Source organism: Mastomys coucha, unplaced genomic scaffold (genome assembly GCF_008632895.1).
Source record: "Mastomys coucha isolate ucsf_1 unplaced genomic scaffold, UCSF_Mcou_1 pScaffold1, whole genome shotgun sequence".
Lineage (NCBI taxonomy): Eukaryota > Metazoa > Chordata > Mammalia > Rodentia > Muridae > Mastomys > Mastomys coucha.
In genome coordinates this window covers 70,528,000-70,544,380 of record NW_022196891.1, presented here as the reverse complement: position 1 = coordinate 70,544,380, position 16,381 = coordinate 70,528,000, and the positions used below count along the sequence as shown (strand labels likewise).

General features: G+C 38.3%; 1 long non-coding RNA gene across 3 annotated transcripts in view; it reads right to left on the bottom strand.

Moving 5' to 3' along the window:
- LOC116071168 overlaps window positions 1-15,971 on the bottom strand; it is a 71,561-nt gene extending 55,590 nt beyond the window's left edge. For all 3 annotated transcript variants that reach the window (XR_004110745.1, XR_004110741.1, XR_004110742.1), the window contains exons 1-3: window positions 15,819-15,971; window positions 1,700-1,823; window positions 1,155-1,225 (exon numbers count right to left, since the gene is read on the bottom strand). This is a non-coding gene — a long non-coding RNA (uncharacterized LOC116071168). The remainder of the gene's footprint in view (window positions 1-1,154; window positions 1,226-1,699; window positions 1,824-15,818) is intronic.
- Between the last annotated feature and the right edge of the window lie 410 nt (window positions 15,972-16,381).

Below are 16,381 nucleotides of genomic sequence, written 5' to 3'. Positions count from 1 at the left end.
GATATTGCTCTGTCATAGGTTGACCTTGAACTCAGAGACCTGTTTGGCTTTATCTCCAGGAATTAAAGGTGTGTACCACCTTGCCTGTATCTAAATTTAGCTGGGTAGGATCTGCCCCAAATCCTACTCCCTTAATCTGTTATCTCCTAGAACATAGGATTTAGCTCCATTCTACTTCCTGGTGCCCCTTTAATATTTAATCCATATATATTTATATTTTTTCCTTTCTAAATGCTCTTCATGAGACTTAACCAGAGAACAAAATCTATGCTGGTCATTTCTGAGAATTCCTTTGTCAATGCAATTAATATAAATCTCTTTACATTAGCTCTAGGTATACTCTTGAGACAAGGGCAAAATGCAGCCACATTCTTCACCAAAATATCACAAAAACAGTCTCTTGGCCACATATTAAAATAATTCTCCTCTGAAACCTCTAGAGCCAAGCTTCCACAATTCAAATTACTCTCAGTAACAAAGTCTTCCATATTCCTACTAGGATAGAGCATGAAGTCCCATTTAAATCATTCCACTGCTTTCCAAATCCAAAGTCCCCAAATCCACATTCTTCCAAACAAAAGCATGGTCAGGCCTATCACAGCAATAACCCAGTTCCTGGTACCAAGTTCTGGCTTAGGGTTTTACTACTGTGAACAGACACCATGACCAAGGCAATTGTTATAAGGACAACATTTAATTGGGGCTGGCTTACAGATTCAGAGGTTCAGTCCATCATCATTCTCAAGGTAGCAGGGCAGGCATGATGCTGGCAGATCTGAGGGTTCTATATCTTCATCTGAAAGCTGATAGCAGAATACAGACTTCCAGGGAGCTAGGATGAAGGTCTTAAATCCCACACCCAAAGTGACAAGCCTACTCCAACAAGACCACACCTTCTAATAGTGCCTCTCCCTGGGCCAAGCTTATACAAACCATAACAGTATATAATTAAAAAATACATGAAAAAGGCCTCATCATCCTCTTGATCCTCCTCAAGAAACAGAAACAGAACTTCTATGTATTCAAATGCCATGCTCACGTAACATTTTGTGCTCTTGGTCAGACTCTAAAATTTCTCCAAGCACCATTCAACAATGGTCCCCAAAACTCAACAGGCACTGAAATGGAACAACTTCAGGTGATTCCCAACTTACCTGCCATATTTTCATGTGGTTCATAAATCCCAAGACCCCAGAATAGTCCAAAAGAGGGAAGATATCTGACCCTTTGATGAATGAAAAATTGAATAAAGAAGTTAATTTACCTTAGAGAAATACAGTATCTGCTGTCCCTAGAGATGGGCAAATCAACTCAAAATGTGTTATTGCATTTAGAGAATCAATGTTTTGAGGGGCTCTTATATTTATAACCCAAAATATCAGAGTTATTTGGAAAACTTTGAATAACACCTACTAAATACTTTACTTTTATGTAATGGTTTTCCATTACACCAAATAGGGGAAAAGAAAAATTCTGGTTCATCTATAGCTTCAAAAAAGTAATCTATTATTCGTATATAATTTCTTTGTTCACGTTTAGGTCTTCTAAAAGGACATTTACAATGTTTTTCCTCAGCCACCAGCTCATTGATTAAACCACAACAAGAGTTACAAAAAAATATTATGATAGACTGAGCAACATCCCCTGAAACTATAACCACTCCCAAATTCTCTCAGACATTCTTTCCAGACCAGCTCACCAGAGTAGCAAATGTCTCTGTACGTTACAACAGCAAGCATTGGTCACTATCTGATTGTACACTCAGTTATTCTGGGCCTTGAAGTTGAGTAAAGTTGGATATCTTCATGGTCTCCTGCTGGTTGCTAAAAAAAATATAAAACACTGCATATTAAAAGAGCAATGTCTGCCTTTTTCTCTTGTCTTCTCTTCCCATCATCCAATAAGACTAAGACTATTCGTGGGCTTCAACTCAACTAACAACCCAATTACCACCCCAGTATTTGATTAGGATTAGCATTCCATTTATTCCATAAACTAACACCTCTTCCAAACACATGAGATTGCTAACAATATAATACAGAAAAGTTTCTGCTGCTCGACCTTTTAAAAATATTTATTGGGTATTTATTGATCAGTTATTAAGCAAATTTACTGTGTATATTTTTTATAGGCAATGAACAAGTTAGACCGCCACTGCTATGACCAGAGTATTCAGAGACAGATAAGAAATATTTAACAGATAAGTTTGTAATATTTTAAATGATAAACATATTAAAAATAAAAAGCACTAAAAAAAAATGTTCCCAATTTTCACAAGATAATTCAGGATGTCATTGCTAGTGGGAGACTTTGAAGCAGAAAGGTGAAAGAACAACATCTTTCGAGGTAAAGAATATTCCAGAAGAACTATTTCAAAAGTCTGAGGCAGGAGAATGCTGTGTAGGTTAGAGAGACAGCAGAAAAGTCAGTGTACACTGAATTGAATCATCTGGAAGAACAGAGTAGTGTAGGACCTGGACAACTGTTCTCAAGCATGCCTGCATGCTAGAATCATGTGTGGAGTTTTTTGTTCGTTTTCTTTTAAATTAATTCCCAAAAGAAGCAGGTAAGGAAATGGAATCTGAAAATGCTGTGGAAGGAACAGGGACTTGTGGGAGAGTCGGTCAGCTCTATGAGAGAAAAGATAAAGAGGACACTCATACCAATTCAAAGATAAGAGAGTTCATGCCAGAATTGAACCATTCTTAGCCCCAGAAAAAAAAAAAAAAAAGAAATTGGGAGTTCAGAGGTTGGAAGTCAAGTTACTCTGTGAATGGGGGTCTGAGCCAAAGGGTTGACTTGGTAATATGAACCTCCAGTGAATGTATATAAAACTTTGAAATCATGTATATCATAGAATAAGTGTTTCAGATATAATGGCTACTGTTAGTAAAATAGTATTCTGTATTCAAGAATTCTGAATTTACAGTTTCAACCGGCCACACAGAGATGATACTGGAGCACAACTCCAAAAAATTCTAAAATTCAAAATTTAAACTTGTTGTACACCACAGAAAGCAAGATAGGTGGGCCTGGATGTCTTCCTCCTACTTCATAGATGCTTAACCTGTCTTGAATACTCTTTGAGCTCTATCTTCTTGAATTTTGTTCAAGCTAGTATTTTAACATATATAAGGGTGTGGGTGTGGTGAATATGCACAAGTTTTGACATTACTCCTTAAACAACATAGGATAAGGATTATTTACATGTCATTTATATTTTAATCAGTATGATAAATACTCTAATGAGATGAATTTAATATGTAGAAGTATGCACATAGTTTATATGAAAAATATAGGGGATATACGTATCTAAAATATTCTTATTTATAGGAAGTAGTAGAATCAACCCTCCATTGATACCAAGGAAGGACTCTATTGTGGTAACTGAGATCTTTGGATTTAGATCCAGGCAAAATTAGGTCCAATGGACTTGGAGATGTCTATACTCATGTGTTCAATTTAGTTTTAATATTATCCTTAACATTGCATATAAAAATCTGGCAAAAAAAGAGTAGTACAAAGGTTTAAGAACAGAATAAAGAACTTGGATCACCAAAATCCTGAGAAGTTAAAGAAAATCTGTGAAGAAGAAAAAAAAAAGTGCAAATCTGTAGGGGAAAAAAATCGGCATGCTTGAAATTTCCAAAAGTTCCTGACAGCCAGAAAGCAACAGAAATGCAATAAGTTCTATATGGTAGTTCTAACTTTATACCCAAATCTCTGACGTCCACTCTCCAAAAACTGGAATTATCTGTCTTCTTTAGAGTATGGCCTGGATTTAGTGACTTGGTTCCAATGGAATATAGTCTATAAAAGTGATGGCATATGGGTCAATATGTGTAAAGACACTTCCAGCCAAGAATAATGTCATGAGTTAAATCACATGGAGGAAGGTGAGAACAAATCCTGCAAGTTGTCCTCTGCCCATCACATGTGTGCCACACATATACTATGGCATGAGAAAACACACACATAAGCTCACACACATGTGCACACACACGCACGGGCACACATACACACACACACACACACACAAACACACACACAAATTAAAGTAAACATTTTAGAAACTGGCAAAGGAGTTTCTAAAACGTAACAAAAGTACTGTAACTGTACAAAAATCCACTGTGTTGTGTAGCCTTTGAATTTATTTAATCTTGATGTATGTATTTTTATAACCCTCCTGCTTAAGGGCTGATTCTTCAGACCCTGCCTGCCAGCCTCTCGTAACCACACCTCTCTGCCCACCTCCTGCTATTTGTCATGCCTCTCTCCTGGTTCCAGTTACATCGGAAATCCTGCCTCCAGAGACCAAATAATGAGTTGCTGATTGGGCCAGCATGCTGACGAACTTGGGGGAGGGATTTTGCCTCACCTATTCTACCTGGTTTCACTTTTGTAAGTCAGATGATTAAATGAAAGATGGCTGAGTGATCACACTTCCGTGTCATCTAATTTTTAAGAACCTTCCACGTGGATTAAGGTAATGATATGGCTTGCCAGGTCCCCGACCCCATATTCCAGAAAACCCATTCTTATTGTTGCCGCTGGCCAGCAAAATATTTTTTTATTTGTAAGTTTGTAATAAAGTTTAAAATAAATCAATAAAAACCAATAATTAAAAAGTAAGGGCATGTAACTTGCAAGCTTGGTTCATGAAAGATTTGACATTCTTCTTGCCTTTTCTTACCTCTCTACCTCTTAGCGAGCCACTTCCATGCCACAAGCACACTAAGCAACCCTATTAAGAGCTTTCTTTCCAATGGCCAGCTCAAACTCACCAGCATATGTATGAACCACTTCTTACATATGTAAGAAGATTGTCCCAATTCTAGTCAACCTTTCCAGGGATGACTGCTGAGAGGGGAAACATTAGGCCTTCCCAAGAATGATTCACCCCTTACCCCTAAGTATCCATCCCATACTAAAGGGTCAGGCCTTGAAATCATATACACATAAACATTAAACAGATTCAATAGACTATATTTATATGTTTATGAATTTAAATATGTTACAATTATAACAAAAGAAAAAGAGATCATTAGCTTGAGAAGAGCTGGGTGGCATGGTAGAGGTTAGAGAGAAGACATGGGAGAGGCTAAAGGGTAGAAATGGAAAGGAGCGATGCAATTGTATTTTAACTAAAAAGTTAAAGTTGTTTTAAAAAACATATGAGCCAGAGTGACCTAAAAAAGCTACTCCTGTCTGATATGACTTAAGGCCCACTCACCAAGATGAAACCCACACCCATCATACTGAACACGTGACAAAGAACCAGAGTCTAGACAGTCCAGAAACCTGGGGTAAAACCAAATAATACTGATCTCGAAAAGAAGTAGTGATAAAATAACTCCTAATGAAACTGCGTTATCTCAGAGATCAATGCCTTATTTGGCTGTTATCAGAGAAGCTTCCCCTTGCAGCAGATAGAAACAGATTCAGAGACCTATCGCCAGACATCATGCAGACAGGCAGACCTTGGAACACACAGCTCTAAATTGGATGTCTCCATCAAATCCCTCCCCACAAGCTCAAGGAGCCCAGCAGAAGGAAAGGCAGAAGGAGTGTAAGAGCCAGAGAGGATGGAGACCAGCAGAAGAGCAAGTCCCTCTAAGTTTCAAGAGTAAGGATCACATTATTAATACATTATATTCCAGTGTTGATATCTGCCCAAATGCATATCTTTGATAGAAAAAAAAAAGTTGTCATCTCCTTAATTCCTTTTATGTGGCTTGATCCATTATCCTGTACACTGTTCTATGGTTGAGTACAAAGCCACTTAGGAACAGGATGAACATGATGCAGTGTCAGAGATCTTTTCCTTCACCCAGTTCCTGAGCCTTGACTAACAGGCATCTTATCCTGAAGCAAGCCATGTACCAAGCTCAGGCAGGAGAAAACTAATTTTTTATAGCACTCCCCAAAGCATGGAAAAACAAACAGATTTCTCAGTGTAGTAATGCACAAAAGCTGTGCTAAGAGGCAGTCAGTCTTCGCAGCATAAAAGGTCTGGTTGTCTATAGATGTTTGACCCTGAGGCCATATCATGAAGCTTCTCTTTTGTTGTTTTGTTTTATCTCTGCTAAAATTTATTGAATTTTCCTTTCAAGCTACAAAATCAGAACCTACTTATTGTAACAATAAAAAACAAAACCATTGCTAGCAAATAAAGAAAAGGCCAACAATGCTCCCCTTTCCTTCATTCTCAGGGTAATCAGAGGTAACAGTTTGTCCTGTATGCTGTTACCATTTTTCCATGAATCGGCCATGATTATTTATCATCTAGACTCTCCAACATGCATTACTTTTCAATATGTATCTTTCTCACTTAAAACATATTACAGTCATCACTTAAGATTGACAAAAATAGATAAAATGCATTGTGCATTGTTTTATATAGCTGTGTGATATTCTGTAGTGTGGATAGACAAAAATCATTCTCTATTTCCAAAATTTATGATTACCAAGGTAGCTCAGGATCAGTGGGTATATTTCTTTAGTAACATATCACTTAATGACCATGCACAAGAGTTCTGGGCTTGATCCCACATACAAGATGGAAAACAATAGAAGACAGACAGAGGGGGAGGGTAGATTAAGCAATAAGTAATGTTTAAAATTAAAATTTTTATTTTGTATAAATTTAAAACATTTTTAACCTTCCGTTCACAGTTGTGCCACCATGGAACAATATAAATGCACAATATAAATTTATCAAAATTTATAGCATACACAACACAAAGAGTAACACTAGTAAGAGCTCCCATTTCCATGTTCTCAGTGTGGTTAAATAATTCTAAACACTCTGTATTTCAATACAGCTTTGGTATATATGTCCCTATCAGCCATGTTGAATATTTTTCATATATTTTAGAAACTTGGTTATTCTTTGATCTTCACAAATTTGCTTTAAAAGACAGCAAAACAGTGTGACTATCTTAGTTTTCTTTGAATTATTTATTTTAAATTAATAAGCCTTTTTATTTAGAGTTCTTGTAGTTTAATATCAAAGTTGAGAAGAAAGTCCAAAGTTACCACATATTCTATCCCTCCCTAGCACATGCCTCCTCATTGGGAGCACAGCTATCATTTTGGCACACTTTACAATCTGTGAACTATTAATGACACATGAATACCATGATCTACCAGTCTGTACATCAGTATTCTGCTTTGCGTTGATTATGTGTCTTTACAATTTTATAATCTGCATATATCACAGCATCATACAAGGTGATTTCACTATACTCAAAAATCACCTCTGTTCCACCTATTTATCCTTCCCTCCTCAGTTACCATTGTGGCTATTGCTGAAATATATCTTAGCCTTCTACAGAGCCTTGGAAGAGTAAGTGAGATCTTTTCTGAAACAGGAAGATGGATGGTGTAGAGATGTCTCCCAATGGCCACAATGGAACTCTGGGCAGATTGTCATTGACAGAAACAAGATGAGTAACACATACCATGTGGCATGCTGCCAGATGTCAAAACCTGATTTTTTTTTCAGGGAAAAGGAGAAAGAGAGAGAAGTTGGAAGTCTTCATTCATCTTATACAGAGGAGTGCTCACACTACAAATTCTGGTGTTCAGAGAAAATGCAAATCCTCTGTTTTGACCATAATTACTCTGCCTGACATAAAGGAACTTCCTACTCCATGGTTAGGATGACTGAATACACTCCATAGTTTAATCTTCATCCTATGCAGCAATAATTTGAAGAGTATACTATGCAGTAAGCTCTAAGTCATAAAAAAAAAAAAATTCTCAGTGTGCCAGGTAATTCTCACCCATATCTTTTCTCAGGATGGCACCTGAATGACAGCAATATATGAAAGATAATATGAAGAGAATCCCAACACCATGCATATTATCTAGCCCCCAAGTAAGCTAAGCTGATTGGCCATAAAGCCTCAAGTATCTATCTGTCTCTGCCTCCTTAGAACTGGGGTTATAGGCATATCCCACTACTCATGATTTTTTTCCCATGGGATTTGTATATCTATCTCAGGTCCTCATGCTTACATTGTAAGCACGTTGCTGCACTATCTCCCTCAGCCTGACTGTAGCATCTTTGTTTTGAGTCAATACAGTCAGCTGCTCATGCACTCATTGCAAACTGTACTCCTGAAATTTCTCTGCTACAGAAACAAGCTGAAGGGTCAAATCAGAATCATCCGTGCATTCTAAAACAACCATCCCCAAATGACTACTGTGGGGCTGGCCACAACTAAAATTGTTTCCGAAGTGTCACACTAGCAACTAGTGGAGAAGTCAAAGAAATTAAAATTGGCTCACGCTGAAGTCCATGCCAAACCATGGGCAGAAAAATCACAACACATTTTTATACTTCATGTGCTATGAATAGCATGCAAAGCCCTTCTGCAAAATGACCTAACAGGTTAGCTCTCTGGGACCTAATGACAGGGGCCTCTCTGAGCCCAGAATGAGATAGACAATCAGGATTATCTGTAGAAGATGGTTAAGGGAGAGCAGTGAGGCCTCTTACTGCTGTAAAATGCTCTAGTTTCTAGATCTGATATGTCAACTGTTACCAACTCACAAGAGAGTTAGAAAACAACATTGATCACTTCCTGCAATAATTCAATGTCAAGCTACTATCCATTAAATGACATCTAGTCCAGAGAGCTGCCTTTTGCCACCCCATCTGACAAGTTCAGAGTAGAAAGAGGAGGAAAAGGAAAAGTGCATTTAGAGTTGAGTATCCTGGGACTATAATGAGGCACCTTTGTATTCAACAGTTTCACACACACACACACACACACACACACACACACTTCGCTAAAATTAATGGAGAATTAAAAAATATCTAGTACTCTTATGTCTCATGTGAGCTTTAAGGGCTACTCCAAGAAGAATACAATGTAACAGAAAAATGATCTAATGGAATTTAAGAATATATTCAAGTCATGAGGGTCTAAGGCATTATTAATGAGGTGATAATGAGCAATCTAGAATGTATAGAGTGTGAGTGTCTATGTGACAGTAAGCAAATAATCAAACACTGTCTATCTTATTAACATTTCTATTGCTATGATAAAATGTCCTGACCAAGAGCAAAGAAGAGAAAAGAGTTTATTTCAACTTCCCAGCCCATGTCTTACTCCCAGGAAGTCAGAGCAGGAACTCAAGGCAGGAGCTGAAGGCAGGAATCTGGAGGCAGGAACTGAAGCAGAAGGCACACAGGAGTAATGCTTATTGGTTTGCTTCTGTTGGCTTGCTCAGCCTTTTTTAGTATATACTCAAGGACCATTTGCACAATAAAAGTACTGCCCATGATGTGCTAAGTTCTTCCATATTCACTGCTAATTTAGAATATTCAGTCTTGTAAGGCCTGCAGAAGCCACGCAGAAAGTAGAGTGCTATTAAGAGAGAGAGAAGAGGCACAGGTGTGGTAGAACATAAGCAATGTGAAAGAACACAGAGGGAGCACTGTGCTAGGAAGATTTAAAGAGGGCTTGTAGTCAGGGAAGAGTGGACAGGAGAAAGTCAGAGGAAACATTAACTGAAACTAAGATACATACACAAACATAATATACGTATGTATATGTACATATAGAGATATATATGCAATCTGCTATTTTGAGAGTTAAAATATGTTTTAACCATGGATGTATTGATTCTGTAAGGTGAATAATGCTACCCCTAGAAGCCATAGGCTATTAAATGGAAATTTCAGTGTTAAGTGTGGAACACCTTCCTACAAGTTGCCGGTTCAAGAGGCACCAGCCCCCTCCCCCGCCCCAAACAACACAGGCTGTTGTGATTTCTCTTTGCTGCCCACTAGGACTAGATGATAAAACTCTATTGCTAAGTACATTGCTACACACTTGGTGGCAGAATATAGAGAAATCAAACTGGAGCTGAGCTGGAAGTTTTCTCCCTGATGTATACTGTTTGTAGTGTTGGAAGGTACTACACCTGTAGGTAGGAGCGAGAAGTTATCAATGGTCCTACCCAACTATGGACTCCATGACTAGGATAATGACCTGATGGACTAGACTTGTCCACTGGTATAATCATGGTGGGATTATTGTTGGGGTAACAAACTAAAATCAACCAATCTAATTAAATTTGAAGCCTGTTCCACAAATGGGAATTTCTGTCTAGAGCTGATGGCTAGTGTGAGGTTGAAATAGGAATGGCCCCATAGGCTTGCAGATTTGAATGCTTAATAAGCACTACTTGAATAGGATTAGGAGGTATGGTTTGTTGAAGTAGGTGTGACCTTGTTGGAGGTAGTATGTTACTGGCTGGTGAAGCTTCAGAAGCTTAAGCCAAGCCCAGTGGCACTTTCTCTTCCTGGTGCCTGTGGATCAGGGTATAGAACTTTCAGCTACTGCTCCATCACCAAACCTGCTTGAATACTACCATGCTCCCCACCATGACCACAATATACTAAAGCTCTGAAATGGTAAGCAATCCCCAGTGACATGGTTTCCTTTGGAAGAGTCACCATGGTCATGATGTCTTTTCACAGCAATAGAACACTGACGAAGACAGATAAAGAGATCATAGCTTTAGATGGGAACCTCCCACTGTTGTTTGCCTAGGATGATATGTCATCAGACTACATTCCCTGAATCCTTATATTTAGACTGCCTATTTTAGTTCTGAGCCTTCGTGATAGAAGCTTTATACCATCAGTGGCAATTAATGTCAAGACTTACAGATGGTCATAGTGCGGAGAATAAGTGGCTGTTGAGATCTCAGCCCTAAACCAAACATTGACATCACTTCCCTGACACCAGGCCCTGCATCCAGGCTCAGGAAACATCACAGAAGAGGATGTGGGAAGAATGTAAGAGCCAGAAGATTGGAGGGAAACCTTTCAAAGCACAGTCTTCTGTGTGTGTCTAGTCTAGTGCATTCATAGACTCACTATAGCTGTGGCTATCTGCAGAAGAAATTTACAACATTTTACCATGCTTGATAGACAGGTTCATGAAGTTCTACCCTTCATGGAATTATGAGAAGCTAGTGGGTACTGGGGAAGAAGAACTTTCTTCAGTGGTATAGCCACAGGGCTACTTGCTAATACCTTATGCTCATGTGTGCAGCCATAATTAAATTCAGTGGCTCACATACACGCAAAAAGACATCAAAGCAAAAGGGGGACTTGCTGAGGGGATAAGGAGGACAAGGAGGAATATAAGAGAGGATAGTGTATAATAAAAATCATCAAAATTCATTATACATATACAGAATGGTCAAAGATTATAAAACATAAAATAATGACTAGGTGTGAAAGCAAATATTCAAAGAGCCCACTTTTCCTTGGAGACATTTTACAGACAAAGTCTTGGCTGCATGGTCTGCTGCATCTCTCAAGAAAGCATGGCTTCTGTAGCACTTTGGCTCTGCAGAATGTCTCTCCCAGAGCAGAGCATCCTTCTCCCAGGGATCATCGGGATTCCCCAGATTCCTTTCCAAAAACAGAAGAAGCTTCTGTGAAACTCGATGCTTGCAGAGTTCCTTTTCTCCCGGAAACTTTGCAGACTTCCTTTCACCAGCCTTTTACACTAGAGCCATCAGTTTGCTCCTTGCTCCAGGTATTCATGCCCCTAAAGCTTGAGTGAGGGTGGGTCCTTCATCTTCCTTATCCAAGGCAGTGAGATATTCCAGCCATGAGAAACACCAAAGCTTTCAGTCCTGGAATCTTCTCTGTACCTGCTATGTCCTGTGTTCTCTATGCTTCAGAAAACCAAGCACAAACTGTCCTTCACAGTCAATATAAAAAAGTTGGGACCCCTAAAGCTCTTTCCACAATCATTTTCATGACAAAAAGATCACCAGTCCCTTCTCAGCTCAGTCAACTTTTATCTTCCAGCGATGCAAATATCATAAACTGCAATATGAGGCGTGAAAGTCCTTGCCTCCAAATCAGATAAATGTCAGGAAGGGCCTATAACTCAAAAAATATAATAATATAAACAGATGATAGATGATAACATTAAAAGATAAAAAAAAAATTACCAACAACACAAATGTTGGCAAGGATGTGAATGAATAAGATGGGACCTTCATACATCGCCAGTGGGGATGTAAACTAATCCAGATGCCATGGAAATCAGACGGGTTCTCAAAAAGAAAAGGAAAAAAAAAAGAAAAGAAAAGAAAAGAGAAAAGAGAAGAGAAAAAGAGAAAAGAAGAAAAGAAAACAAAACAAAAGAAAGGTAAAGAAAGAAAAACTGAACATAAATGCATCATGCGACCCAACTATATCAGTCTAGCCTATTGACTTGAGGGATTCTATGTCATATCACAGACATATTTGCACATGAATTATGGTGGAACTCACAATAGCTAATTCAAGGAACCAATGTAACAATCCAACAACCAAAAAATGTACACAAAGATAATATTCTTTTTGTGTGTGTGTGTAAAAGTTTTCCAGTCATAAAGAAGAATTAAGCTGTCACTGCAGAAAACGTAATACAATCAGAAATGAACATATTAAGTGAACTGAGTCAGTTTCAAAGAGACAAATATCAGATGTTTTCTCTCATTTGTGGTTTCTAGGTTTTTATAAAGACACATAAAATTATGTATGTACGTATGTACTTATGACATAAAACTAGAAAAGAAAGTGTCTACAGGAACTAAGGAGACTGATAGAAAAGTGAAGGCAAGGGGTCTGATGATACACGCAACATACAGAATATATCTGAATGAGTTGTGTTTTGTTTTTTTGTTTCTTAAGTCAGCCTAAACCATTAAACTATGCTCTGGGCTCTTGCCCTGCTCTCTCCTCTCAACTACAATTTCATCCAACTCAAAGATATCACATCACTTGCTACATCAGGGCTTTCGTTCTCCTTATTTCTTAGAAATTAAGTCTACTCTTCCTCGTATCCTCTCTGTTCAGTTGCTTTGGATTGTAAATGGAGAGTTTGTAGTGGTAAAAATCAAATGTGAACATGGGTTACTCATTTCTGCTTCAGTGTTCTCTGAATGTGGCTGGGAGCAGCTAGTTCTCTTTTTGTCAAGTTACATTTAAGGTTACCAAATTACTGTCATTTGATCCTATTTAAAAAAAGCAAGAATGAAATCAAATATAAGGTGATTGTCCCCGCCCCAACCAGGTAGAACTGGCTAAACTGATGAAATCACTGTTTGCATTCATGATTCCTTGGAGAAAATCATGTCTCCTGGACATTCCAGATCCTTTCAATGCTTTGTATTCCGAGACACAGTCTTTATTTGTTTGTCCTACTCACAGCTGTCCAAGGACGGCTACACTGCTACTCCCAGGGAAGACTTCTCTGGGAGTAGACAGTGTACTCCATGATTCCTTCCTAGGACCATTGGGATAATTAGAAGAGGGGCAGATGGCAAGGGATTATGGCACATGTCAGCAATCCCAGAGCTGGGAAGGCTAAGGCAGGAGGATTGCTACAAGCTCAACCTAGAAGAATACAACCAAGGAGGGCAGTCTAGGCTACAGAATGAACCTCTGTCCTGAGAAAAAGACAGAAAGGAAGGAAGGCAAAAGGAAGGGACGGAGGGAGGGAGGGAGGGAGGGAGGGAGGAAGGAAGGAAGGAAGGAAGGAAGGAAGGAAGGAAGGAAGGAAGGAAGGAAGGAAGAAGGTAGGGGAGGGAAGGAAGAAAATGAAGGAAGGGAGGGAGAGAAAAATGGAAGGAGGGAAGGGGAAGTGGGAGGGAAGGAAGGATGAAGAGAATGAAAAAGGGGAGAGGAAGAAAGGGAGGGTGGGAGGAAGAAAGGAAGAGAAAAAAGACCAGATTGACCACAGTACTTACATCCTTAAGGGATGTTTTCCTCACTTTTGGAGGAGGCACCCTAGAGTAGTAAAATGTAGCTTCTTTTTCAACTGTTTAAAAAAAAAATCCCACTTGCTGCGATCTTTGTTGTACACGTGGAAGGATCTAGAAGACAAACCTCTGGACGAATGTGCAAGATTGTATAATGGCTCAACTGAAGTGGGAAGACTCGCCCTAAATATGGGTAGCATCTCCCAAGGGTTGGCATCAGCCCCAGGCTGAACAAAAAGGAAAAAGCAAGCACACACCAGTGTTCATCACTTCTGCTTCTGACTGTGGATGTGATGTGATGTGACGTGACGTGACGTGACATGACGTGACGTGACGTGATTGGTGTGGTGTGGTGTGGTGTGACGTGATGTGACGCGACGTGATGTGATGTGATGGTGTAGCGTGATGTGACCACATGCCTCATGTTCCTGCCATAAGGCCTCCACCACCATGATAGACTACCCTTGAAATGTGAGCCAAAACAAACAAATCCTCTTTATTTGCTTCTGGCCGTGTGTTTTGTAATAGAAATGGTAAAACGTTTCCAATTTTTTTTTTATTTTGCCAATTAAATGTACCTATTCATTTAAAATGTATTTCTTTTATTTTTTGAGATTATAATATAATTACATCATCTCTCTCTTCCCTTTCATCCCTTCAGAACCTAATACATACCCTGCCTTGTGTATGTAACAACTAATAAATGTATTTTAAAGAAAACTATTATTGTTACTGATTTCGCAAATTAAAAGTACATATTATACCGTAAAACTACTAAGGGATAATTTGAAGATAGATCTTTACTGTTTCATTCAAAGGACTTTAGAATTACTTTTTAAAATTTACCGTATTGACCTCTATTATAGTCTTTTCCTCAGGCTAATAAAAAGTGTGGTCTCATCTTTTATCCCAAGCACTGGCAAAGAAAAAAAAAAAAAAAGATGCAAAAGGCAAAAAAATGTTGATGTGGCCATTCTGGATTTAAAGGACGTGTTTCATGGGCTTTTGGGCTAAATAATACAAACTTCAGTTTTATATTTAAAAAATTTTATGATTAATTATGTGTGCATGTGTATAGATTTATGCTTATAAGTTCCTTGCCAATGGAAACCAGAAGAGGGTGTCAAATGCCTTGGAGCTGGAGTTACAAGTGTTTATCAATCACCCAGTATGAGTTTAACCAAACTCAGGTCTTCTGCAAGAGAGGAGGTGCTCATCACTGTTGAGCCACATCTCCAGCCTCTAGAAATAAATTCCTAAAACTCAATGGATAGAAAAGAAACCTTAATGGAAATTAGAAAGTCACCTATTTGCATGACAAGAAAGATGGGGACTATAAAAGTCATTATATGTAGTTCAGCTGTGATTATAAGAAACTTTAAAGCCTTAGATGTGTATGTTAGAGAAGTAAATTAAAATTAATTAACTGTGCATTTGTAAACTGGATTCAATAAGTTATATATAAACCTAAAAATATAAAGCAGAAATAGAAACCTAAAGAAATGAGAAAAAATAAATGCAAAGATTTAGGCAAATAGACAACAAACTAAAACAGGGACCAACCAAAACCAAATGTTCTTTAGAAAAACTAATAACATTTTATAGGTTGCTAATTAGATAGAACAAGAAACGAAAGCACAAGAAATATCTTTAATGTTTTAATGTATATATATGTTTGCATGTGAATGGAGGGTAGGAGAGTTTATACATGCATGACAGAGGGAGATTGTACACGCATGTTAAGGAAAAGCATGTGGAGGTGAAGGACCCCTCTGTGGATCTGGCTCTATCCTTCCACCTTGTGTGTGCTTCAGTGATCAACCTCAGGACTCCAGGCTTACACAGTGAACACCTTAACCTGCTGAGTCATCTTACTAGCGGAAAAAACAAGATATTCAAATAATTTTGCATCAATACTTTAGATTTTAAACCTAAAACAAAGAATTCACAAAACAACAGAAATCTGAGTAATCTTAGGTACTAAAGAAATCATATTATTTCAATATCTGTACCCTTCACCCCCTTACCTGCATTTTTACTGTCTGTGGTTTCACTTGATCATCAGAAAAAAAGTTCTACCAACAAACAATTCCTAGGTAATAAAAACTGAGCACCGTTCTGAGCATTGTGATGTAATCCCTTGCTCTCCTACCCAAGCCCACCCATCCCTTGAACAGCATATCTGCGCTGTATATGCTACTGCCTCAGTGGTTACCAGCCATCAGATGAATTGCTGGGGTGTTGCAGTGCTTATGCTCATGAATCTCTTACCATACTTGAAAATGGCCTGAAGCAAGGGGATTAATGACATCAAGAATGTAGACACAACCTCGAAATATCCAGAAGATACTTTTTATTAACTGAAATGTTAACACACTATAATATTTTGACAGAAAGACTATGTTCACCTGACTATTATCACAGAATGCTATCATTGTTCTGTTGATTATTCTTGTTAATCTCCTACTGTGCCTAACTTACAAGTTAAGCTTTGAAGTAAGTATTATGTGTGTGAAAGAAAAAAGGCAGACTTGGGAACCATTGATGGTTTCTGCATGCCCTGACTACTCCCCATTCTTTAACACACATC